Below are 10,496 nucleotides of genomic sequence, written 5' to 3'. Positions count from 1 at the left end.
TTACTTATTTTCTTTTCCGTTTGAGAGTTTTGTGTTCTGAGTTAAGTTTTGTAACGTTGAGTCTCCGACGTCTGACCTTGAGTGCCCGTTCAACTTCAATCAGCCCACACAACTCTGTGTCTTAAGCAAACGCCCAACTACGGGCTCCCCAAGATGTCACTTCAGCGACTACTGAACTTCCAGCCAATCAGTGACATCGGGAAACCCCCTTTCAATGACAACAAAGAGAACACCTTTAAACAGGCAATGTACCTCCAGACTGATTTGTACTGGTGTATCTAATATAATTTTAGCCTCATTGAGGAACTCAATGAGAGGGTTAATTAAGTGATTGATGGTTGTTCATGTCGATGCAATTTCACGTATTGCTGTAAACTTGGGATTACACAATTCCTTTCTCTTAAACTCATCTTTCCCTAACTTTCGATCTTCCTGCAACTTGTGTGAATGTGTGAGAGCGAGCGTTTATGTGTTAGATTAGTTTATGTCTTAGATGTATCTAATAAAGCTTTATTCATATTGAAAAAATAAGTATCTTGTGTTTTGTGCTTACAAGCTAACTAACCCTGCCTCAAACTGCCGATCTTGTTATTGTGCTAGTTGATAGTGTTTTCACTATAGTTTGGATATTAATATCCAGCGCAGATTTGATGTTAAACGGCTCGTTCAGTGAATCACAGGGCGACTCAGTGATCAGCCGTGAAACAGTGATTCTTTTCAAATTCCCTTTAAAATCTTAAATGATTCCCTTTGAGCTAAATTGACCTGTTTCCCTTACAAGCATTTACTGCTTTTAAAAAATGCGGGGCAGGAAGCAGTCGGGTACAGTATTTTCTTTTTTTGCGGTTCAAGTTGCGGGCGGGTTAGTTGAAAACGTCGGTCGGGTGCTAGTTATTAATACATTGACTCGCGCATTACTGGCACAGTATGTGGTGGGACCATTAAGATTTGAGCTGGGAGGCCACTGTTAGATGGCATCCAAAAGAAAGGTTCTGTCCTTTTCTTAATGTCAGTGAGAGTGAGCCAACTGATACCAGACCTGTCATAGACATGCCCACTGCTCGAGCCGTGTGCTTAGCAGTCTGAACTAGGAGATATAAACTTGCATTTGCAAGAAAACAAGTCAGAATTGTTAGACAAAATAGGTAAATGTTATGTAAAATGTTATAGACTTAAATAGTTTTTCATGCATGTATTTCAACTGTAATGTTGAAACTGTAATTTCAACTAATACAATATGTCCCCTATATGGATACTATGTAGACCTATTGTTTAAATAAAATGTATGTTTTAAAATGGGGTAATCATACCAGGTTTCATCCATAGTCTGTCTGTTTAAACATCTGCGTTTAGCTTCAAATGGTGTCTTTGACAACAGTATTATGTGTTTTATTCAGCTACAGAGATCACCGGATACCTCTGTCCATATTAGTGATTTCCATAGACAGTAATAGAAATGGACACAGCGACCCCATTGGAACTCAATTGAGACAAGTGAAGCCCATTTTTAGCGTTTTTTAGCACTTCCGTTTCTGACGCGCAGACTCAAACGAAGCTTGACGACGTCAGCAACCTGTCTGACAGATGTAAATCTTCTAAGTGCCTGTGTGTGCAAACTGCCATCGTTAATCTTGCAGAGACGGCGAGCTTGAGCGGGGAGTTCTTTGTCGTGAGTGAGCAGGAGTAAGTATTCTGATTAATTATTTTGTATAGTATTTTAAAATGTAACGCCAGTACGCCATATTAAGTTAATTGCCTGCGAGCTTCTCCTCCTGTCTGTACGGTAATGCGACAGAGAGACGAGTGGTTATGACGCAATCGTTAGCCTATTTTTTACAAAAACTGTTTATACGGGGCCATAATGTAACATAGAAGGTAATGGAGCCCTTTATACATTGTCATGTATCTTTAGAAATAAATAATGGACAAACGGAGTCTTTAAACGCCTCAGATGTAAAGTTATTCGCTGTCAAAGTGACGCCAAAATGAATGGGAGTCAATGGGAATTCTAACGCAAGTGAAGTTCTGCTAAAAGATGACAGCCACCACCCGACTTCAACTTCCGGTTGAGTTCCTTGCCCCCTGGTGATTTCCTGGAGTATTACTTCTACTATGCAAATGTGGAGTTTCTGCACAAGGGCGCCCTCCGGCTTCCAGTATGAAGATACAGATCATACATCATCATCATGCATACAATTCACTTCCTGACAGTGAAAATGAAACCTTGTGGGTGTTTTCAAACTGCTGGTTGTTTCTAAATCATGCAATCAAAATGACCCCCCTTACCCAACCCCACCCCTAAACCTAACATCACTATGAAATCAGCCAATCAGGTTTCGTGGTGTAAAAACACCCTGATCTGGTAACTCCTATTACTTTCCTGCAGAGACCTATACTTGTTGAATAAGGGCTTCAGACGTACGTCACACCTGATGTGCTCCCATAGCGATGACGTCACCGCAGCGTTGAAGTGAACCTATGAGAGGGAACTTAGTTTTGTAAAAATACTTTGTATTACAAATCATTATTTTATTTGACTTTCTATTAATGCAGTACACTGAATCACAGCTGTCAGTGTTCAGTCTCCCAGTGGCTTAGCTACATTACTGGCAGTTTAGTGAGTAATTTACACCAAAACAAAAAAATTAACATCTATAGCCTACTTTTATGTACGAAAACATTATTATTTTTGTATGATAAATTCAGACAAGCTCAGCACTGAATAATTTTTCGTTCGTTTATTTTCATGAAATGGAACGGGTAGGCTACAGAGTAAATAATGTGGGCGGTTGAAGGTCGCGGGGATACATCAAAAGCTTCCCTTCCGATTGAGATGGCCTTCAGCGACGTTTGATGGCGTGGAAGCCGAGATGTAATGCTTTCAGAGGATGCATCCTTCCGTTCCTGTATTAGTGCTTATTGTTAGATAAATGTCTTTTCTTTGTTTCTTTCTCCCATAATTCTTGCCATTTTGTCAGTACAGCTCTCTAGCTTAGTAAAACATGAATATCAACTTCAGGAAGTAAAAAATGCTTGGTTTTTTATGATTAGTCAAATCTTGAACTATTTTTAAATATAAATATTTATATATTTTTTTTTAAATTGCCGACTCAGGAAGCATCATGACAGCTCATTGGTTACTGTCATGGCTTTTGCGTGCTTTCGCCCTTCGCGGTCAATGCGGTGACCCGTTTCCTAACGTTTGAATAACAAGCGCGCCTTTACTGAGAGACTCGAGAAGATTTTTAGCGAATTCTACTCTGAACTTCCGACAGAATTATTGTGCTTTGCCAGGGATATCGTTGACGTACAACCGAAGAACGAGTCTGAAGCGTGTGAGGTTAAAACTCAGATCGGTGGCAAGCAGAATAAAGAGAAAGCTGAAGATGATGAAAGAGCAGATGGTCTATGATGTTCAGCAGGTCTCAGGTCAGTTCAGCTCACTGTTCCTCTGGAGAAAACTGATAAATGACGGCAGTAAAGTTAGCCTGACGTTTGACAATCATTACAGAATTTTAATGTATTTTATTTTATTTTAGCAATCCTGATTATTGGCTAGGTAGTAATGTTAGGCTATGCATTATGATTCTGTTCACTGCAGGATCTGCATACATACATTATTCATTGTTTCATTGAAAAGTCAAATGGAAGAAACTACGTCAGAAAATTGAAGGAAAATAGGCTAACGTAATGGAAAATGTATCATGGAACACGTGAAAAGGGTGATAGCAGGAACCCTCATGCTGATTGTAAGTTGTTTTGTTGTTGTAAAACTAGATAGCTGTTTGTTAGCTAATAGCACACGCGCAAAATTCTATAGGTTCTGTTCTGGAATTAGTCGAGGTCTCCTGTTTCAGTCAAGTCAGTCTGAGCCGGAAAGAGAATTTATTAAATCATCTCATGATTCTTTGGGTTTTTCGAGTCACGTGACACACCCATAAACTGTTTTTATGCAGTCTTTGGCTTTAACCTACGCGGTCTGAGTCGGAAAGAGACTCAATAATAATAATAACCAACTCTTTATTACCTTTGTTACAACATTCACTATCATGATAGAAATTCACCCATTTATAAACTGTAAGAAGTAAAAAGCTAAAATTTGAGACCAGAAACACATTAACTGTAAGAGTAAATAATAATTGTAATAACGATGATAATGTCAATGATGATGATGATGATGATGATAATAATAATAATAATAATAATGACTATGCACCCGTTTGTAAGGAAGCTTGTAAATTATTTTTCTCTATCAATTGCTGTCATGTCATGTGGCCTTTTATACAGCCTTTTTTATTATTATTTTTTTATTAAACAATACAGACATAAACAAATTAAGACGGTACACTTAAAATCATGAAGACAAAAAATATATATAATAAACAGAATATACACACAGACTTGTTGCCAGGGTAACTCCTTTTATACAGTTTATGGTTAAAGATTTTGAGGCTGCCACGTGATGAAGGAATGACTCAAACCCGAAGACCTGTCAGACAAGAGGTGAGGTGAGCTAATAACACACTGAGGATCCTTTCGGTGTATTATAGCATTATAGTTTTGTATTGTTTGTAGTGTGATCAACGTTTGTGTAAGTACTAGTAGACAGGTTAGAGAAGTATCATTTAGCATTTTAATTATATTAATTAATTATATTTATAATTATAATATATAAATAAATTAATATATTTGATAAATGAACGAAATGACTCAAAAAAAGATTTGCTCATTTTGATGAACGAGAATCAACGGTCCGAGTCGGTAAAATGATCTGACCTTCCCATCAATAGGCTCTATGCTGTGGGAATTGTGAGGTGTTTCCGACTACACTCTCTACTGGGCTAACAGTTTCTTGTTCCGTATTTATCTGACGCTAACCAATGCGATAACCTTGTGTATGGCGCGAAACTTAACAGCGACAAACATTTCTAGTTCTTCTTATATCTAGTTTTTGGCATCTTAATCATGGACATTTTTTTTGCTGATACCAAAATCTAATGCGACCTAGATCGGAACATTGTTGTGTGCCGTTGTGCGTTGTGTTGGCAGGATACAACTCGACTGTGAGTTTCCATTCATTTCCAGTGGAAGAGGATCTCAGAAAAAAATGGCTCGTTCAGATCAGGGGCCCGTTTCACAAAGGAGGTTAAAGGTTTAGTTCACCCAGATAGCAAAATTATGTCATTAATAACTTAACCCTTGTGTTATTCCAAACCCGTAAGACCTCCGTTCATCTTCGGAATACAGTTTAAGATATTTTTAATTTAGTCCGAGAGCTCTCAGTCCCTCCATTGAAGCTGTGTGCACGGTCTACTGTCCATGTCCAGAAAGGTAAGAATAACCTAATCAAAGTAGTCCATGTGACATCAGAGGGTCAGTTAAAATATTTTGAAGCATCGAAAATACATTTTGGTCCAAAAATAGCAAAAACTACAACTTTATTTAGCATTGTCTTGTCTTCCGTGTCTGTTGTGAGAGAGTTCAAAACAAAGCAGTTTGTCATATCCGGTTTGTGAACAAATCACTCGATGTAACAGGATCTTTTTGAACCAGTTCACCAAATCGAACTGAATCGTTTTAAACGGTTCGCGTCTCCAATACGCATTAATCCACAAATGACTTAAGCTGTTAACTTTTTTAATGTGGCTGACGCTCCCTCTGAGTTAAAACAAACCAATATCATGGAGTAATTCATTTACTCAAACAGTACACTGACTGAACTGATGTGAACATGGGCGTAGGTTTGGTCTCAGCTTTGGTGGGGACACCCCCTCATACCCCCCCCCACCTTTTGTTGTAAGATACCAGTGATTTCATGACTTCCTTTTTTATTTCAGACTGTTGGCAATACAGAATATCACAATACAGAAGTGAATCTACTTCATCTCATTATATTGTGCCCTGACCCCGATATACCATCCTTTTTACTGTCCCTAAAGAGCTAGTATTAACTGTATAATCTCAAAAAAAAAAAAACCCTGACACTGTGTAATGCTGAACAACCAAAGGTTTATTAACATGAATTATTATGCACATTAGTATTTACACTAACAAAAAAATACTCTGCCACAAGGAAACAAATCTAAATAAATATAATAACCTTTTTCTATTATAAACACTATTTACCCTCCAGTACACACACGTTTATGTTGATTGCAAGATTCTAAGTTAAGGTACAGGCTAATTGACATTCAGTTACTTGCTAACGTAATATTCTATCATCCTGGGTAACACATACTATCACCAGTTAATACTATTTTCCACAGTAGAATCTGCATTTGAAAGCCTGGTCAGTTACTACTGCTAGTTTATTTGTGTGGCTAGCTAGTTATTTTGCTTACTCTGACTCTGCTTTATGAAAAAGCTTCTTATGTCCCTTTTGCATAAGGCATCTACAAAGTAAAAAAAGGGGCAAAAAAACGGAATATTAAAATGTTTTTACTCTGGCCTTTGTATGTGGCAGAGAGACAGCCCTTTTAATTTACCGTCGGCATCGTCAACATGCGCGAACACGCGGACACAGACACACAGCGCGCGCATCACCCACTCGCTGCTAGTGCAAGCTCAAAAGAAGTCCCGGCCCGCGCGTGTAGCCTGTCAGATACCCCGCCGCCAATCATATTACAGCGTTTCTTGTACTGTCGTCATCCTGGCCGTTAGAATCTATCCAAATAGCAGTGCAAAGATCCAAATAGCAGTTCAAAGGAGCTCGCTAAATACTGGTGGGGACAAATTTGTCATCTCAAAATATTGATAGGGACTAGTACCTAGCGCCCCCCCCTAAACCTACGCCCATGGATGTGAAGAGAGAACTGAAGATGAACACCGAGCCGAGCCAGATAATGACTTGTTCACGAGTATATTAAAGTATAACCAGCATCTAATTTATAAAAGGATTAAACAATTTAATCCTCAATACAACTATAAAAGGAAAACCCGTAACCGCAAAGATGGCGGTTGTATGCACATGCACAGACATGCCGATCTGGAATCTTCCCCATATGTTGTCATAAGGGGAAAGGTTACCTTCCGGTTCTCTGCTTTGCCCGCCCAGAGAATGTTACGAAAACTTATTCAGTTTATTTTTAGGGGCCAAGCACCAAAGGTGCAAGGCACCTATTTGTATCCGTTGGCATATTTTTTTCTTCCGCCGCAAGTCTATGGTAGCCCATAGAACCGCTTGCGGGAAAGTTGTATAATTTGGCACACTGATAGAGGACAGTCCCAACTTTAACTATTGCAAATTTGAAGTCTCTAACTCCAACTCTGTAGCGCCACCACTTTTTTTTTTTTTTTTATTTTTATGCTAATAACTTTTGAACAGTAAGCCAGAAAATGAAAATTCTTTCAAATGAAAATTAATTTTTTTTCCTCAGAATCCTTGGCTCATGCAAAGTCGAATGAACCCAAAAAAATTCAAAAATCGCAAGGTTAAGTTTTCTCGCTATTTTAAATTTTTCGAAAAACCTACTTTTTCGAACCCATCCTAGACGGTTAGTCCGATTTTCCCGAAAATTGGCTCAGATCATCTTCAGACAAAGATAACAAAAGGTTATGGAATTCAAATTGATTTTTCCAACCGTTCTTGAATGACACGTGAACAAATTTGACGAAAAGCACACAAAAGTGCATGTGAGGCTATATCTCGGCAACGGTTTAGCATATTGAGACCAATCTTGGTGTGTGTTATAATAACCATGACCTGAGACTACCTGCAGTTTTTGGACGCAGCACTGCCTAGTGGTCAGGAGAAATTAAAAATGCATATTTTCCCTTATAACTTCTGAATAGTTTGGCCAAAAATCACACAACTGGTTTCTTTAGATTTAGTGAGTCATGTCGAGTTGAATGATGTCCAGATTTCCCATGTCAGCCATTTTAGGCGTCTGCCATTTTGAATTATGTTTTAAAATGCTGTATTTTTTGAACCCATTATCGTTTCTTTACGAAAATAATTACTAAAATATTCGGCTCCATGCCCTGAAGGTACTCAAAAAATTGGTGGCAGCACCACCTTGTGGTCAAGAGTTATAATGAAATAGATTAGACTATTGAAATGAAAATGGTCTCCCTATATTATTTGGGTCATGCCGAGAAAATCGATACCTATTATGCCAAAATTGGCCATACTTCCTGTCTGCCATTTTTATTAATGTTGAAAATCGACTTTTTTCGAACTCCTCCTAGACCGTTAGTCCAATTTTCACCAAATTTGATGTGGATCATCTTCAGACCCCACTGTCAAAATTTTTGGATTTCTTGTCGATATACGAAACTGTTCTCATTTAGCGCATCTACGAATTTGCTGGAAGGATGCCAAAATGCATTTGAGGCTGTATCTCAACAAAGCTTTGACATATTTGCACCAATCTTTGTATGTGTCATTGTCACCTCACGCTGACCATGCCACATCAATTTGGTAACAGCGCCACCTATTGGCCAAGAGTAATAAACCATTCATTAACCTTCCATTATGAAATTTCCAAAAATGCTAATAACTTTTGATTGCATTATTACACTATTGTAATGAAACTGATCTCAAAAGATTCCTTGGGTTGTGCCGAAGATAGACATACAAATTCTTTAGTAGGAAATCTGAGCTCACTGACTGCAATTATGATTTATGTTAAAATCCTACCTTTTCTAACTCCTCCTCAACTGTTGGTCTGATTTTCACAAAATTGATTCAGATCATCTTCAGACAATGCTGACAAAAAGTTAAACATTTTGTGTTGATTGACATAACCATTTTCATACAGCACCGTTACAAATTTTAGGCACGGTCCCAAAATGCATTTGATGATATATCTCTGCAAAGCTTTGACATATTTGCACCAAACTTTGTATGTGTCACTGTCACTTCACACTAACCATACCTCATCAATTTGCCACCTATTGGTCAAGAGTAATAAACCATTCATTAACTAGTAATAATTACATTTATAAAAACGCTAATAACTTTTTATTGCATTCTCCTATTGTAAAGAAACTGGTCTCAAAATATTCCATGGTTTATGCCGACAACATAGATACCAACTTGCACTTGTAGCTGTAGCTCTGCAATGCTTTGGCATATTGCTGAAGCCCCCCCAAAATGTTCCTAAACCCCCCTAAATGATAATATGAACAACAGTCCATAACAATTTGATTATATCAATAACCATATCCTCATTCATCTAGCTACAAAAAATTGCCTAAAAGTCGGAAGTTGGACAGAAGTACAAAGAGTCTTTGTGCTGTCAAGGTGATGCACCGCAGCGTCTCGTTGCAGTGGTGTGAACTGGCAGCATTCAGAGCGCTGCAGACCAGAGCACTGTAAGTAACGGTTATCTCGTCTCGTCGTTACTCTAGTTTGGTCTGAACTCGCTATGCACCCTCCTGCCCAGTTGTTGCCAACTTAGCGACTTTGTCACTAGTTTTAGTGACTTTTTTTTCCAAAAAATTGACGAGCGACTTTCTTTGACAAACATTATTTAGTCTCTGAGACCCTTCAGTACTGCCACACGAGCGCGAGCTCTCTCTTTCTCCCAGCGCGCGCACACACCTCTCTCTGCATCTGCTCTATTCAGCGAGTGCAGACAGGAGCAGCACTTTCGGACAAAAAAGATAGCATTTCAGTCATTATAATATTCATTACGTTGTCTGACAACAGAAACATTAAAATATAGTAATAAATACCCTACAGAGGGTGGTCCGGACTGCTGAGAGAATCACCGGTACAACCCTCTCTTCTATTCAAGAACTGTACTTATCCAGAGTGAGAAAAAGGGCTGTCAAAATCACTCTGGACCCCTCACATCCAGCACACTCCCTCTTTGAACTGTTGCCATCTGGTCGACGCTACAGAGCACTGAGCACTAGAACGACCAGACACAGGACCAGTTTCTTCCCTCAGGCAATCCATCTTATGAACAGCTGATAATAACGGCGAACACACTACACTTTATATTTATATACACATACACTTATTTATCTAACACACATACTTAGTATACACTTAAATTTTGCACATAATATACAGTATTGTTCAAAATAATAGCAGTACAATGTGACTAACCAGAATAATCAAGGTTTTTAGTATATTTTTTATTGCTACGTGGCAAACAAGTTACCAGTAGGTTCAGTAGATTGTCAGAAAACAAACAAGACCCAGCATTCATGATATGCACGCTCTTAAGGCTGTGCAATTGGGCAATTAGTTGAAAGGGGTGTGTTCAAAAAAATAGCAGTGTCTACCTTTGACTGTACAAACTCAAAACTATTTTGTACAAACATTTTTTTTTTCTGGGATTTAGCAATCCTGTGAATCACTAAACTAATATTTAGTTGTATGACCACAGTTTTTTAAAACTGCTTGACATATGTGTGGCATGGAGTCAACCAACTTGTGGCACCTCTCAGCTGTTATTCCACTCCATGATTCTTTAACAACATTCCACAATTCATTCACATTTCTTGGTTTTGCTTCAGAAACAGCATTTTTGATATCACCCCAC

General features: G+C 38.4%; 1 long non-coding RNA gene across 1 annotated transcript in view; it reads left to right on the top strand.

Moving 5' to 3' along the window:
- Positions 1-3,117: 3,117 nt before the first annotated feature.
- Positions 3,118-10,496, top strand: part of LOC113116517 (uncharacterized) — a 32,184-nt gene continuing 24,805 nt past the window's right edge. Inside the window, exon 1 of the long non-coding RNA XR_003294031.1 lies at positions 3,118-3,429. This is a non-coding gene — a long non-coding RNA (uncharacterized LOC113116517). The remainder of the gene's footprint in view (positions 3,430-10,496) is intronic.

The sequence above is a fragment of the Carassius auratus genome, chromosome 16 (assembly GCF_003368295.1).
Source record: "Carassius auratus strain Wakin chromosome 16, ASM336829v1, whole genome shotgun sequence".
In the NCBI taxonomy this organism is placed as follows: domain Eukaryota; kingdom Metazoa; phylum Chordata; class Actinopteri; order Cypriniformes; family Cyprinidae; genus Carassius; species Carassius auratus.
This window is presented reverse-complemented; position numbering and strand designations above follow the sequence as displayed.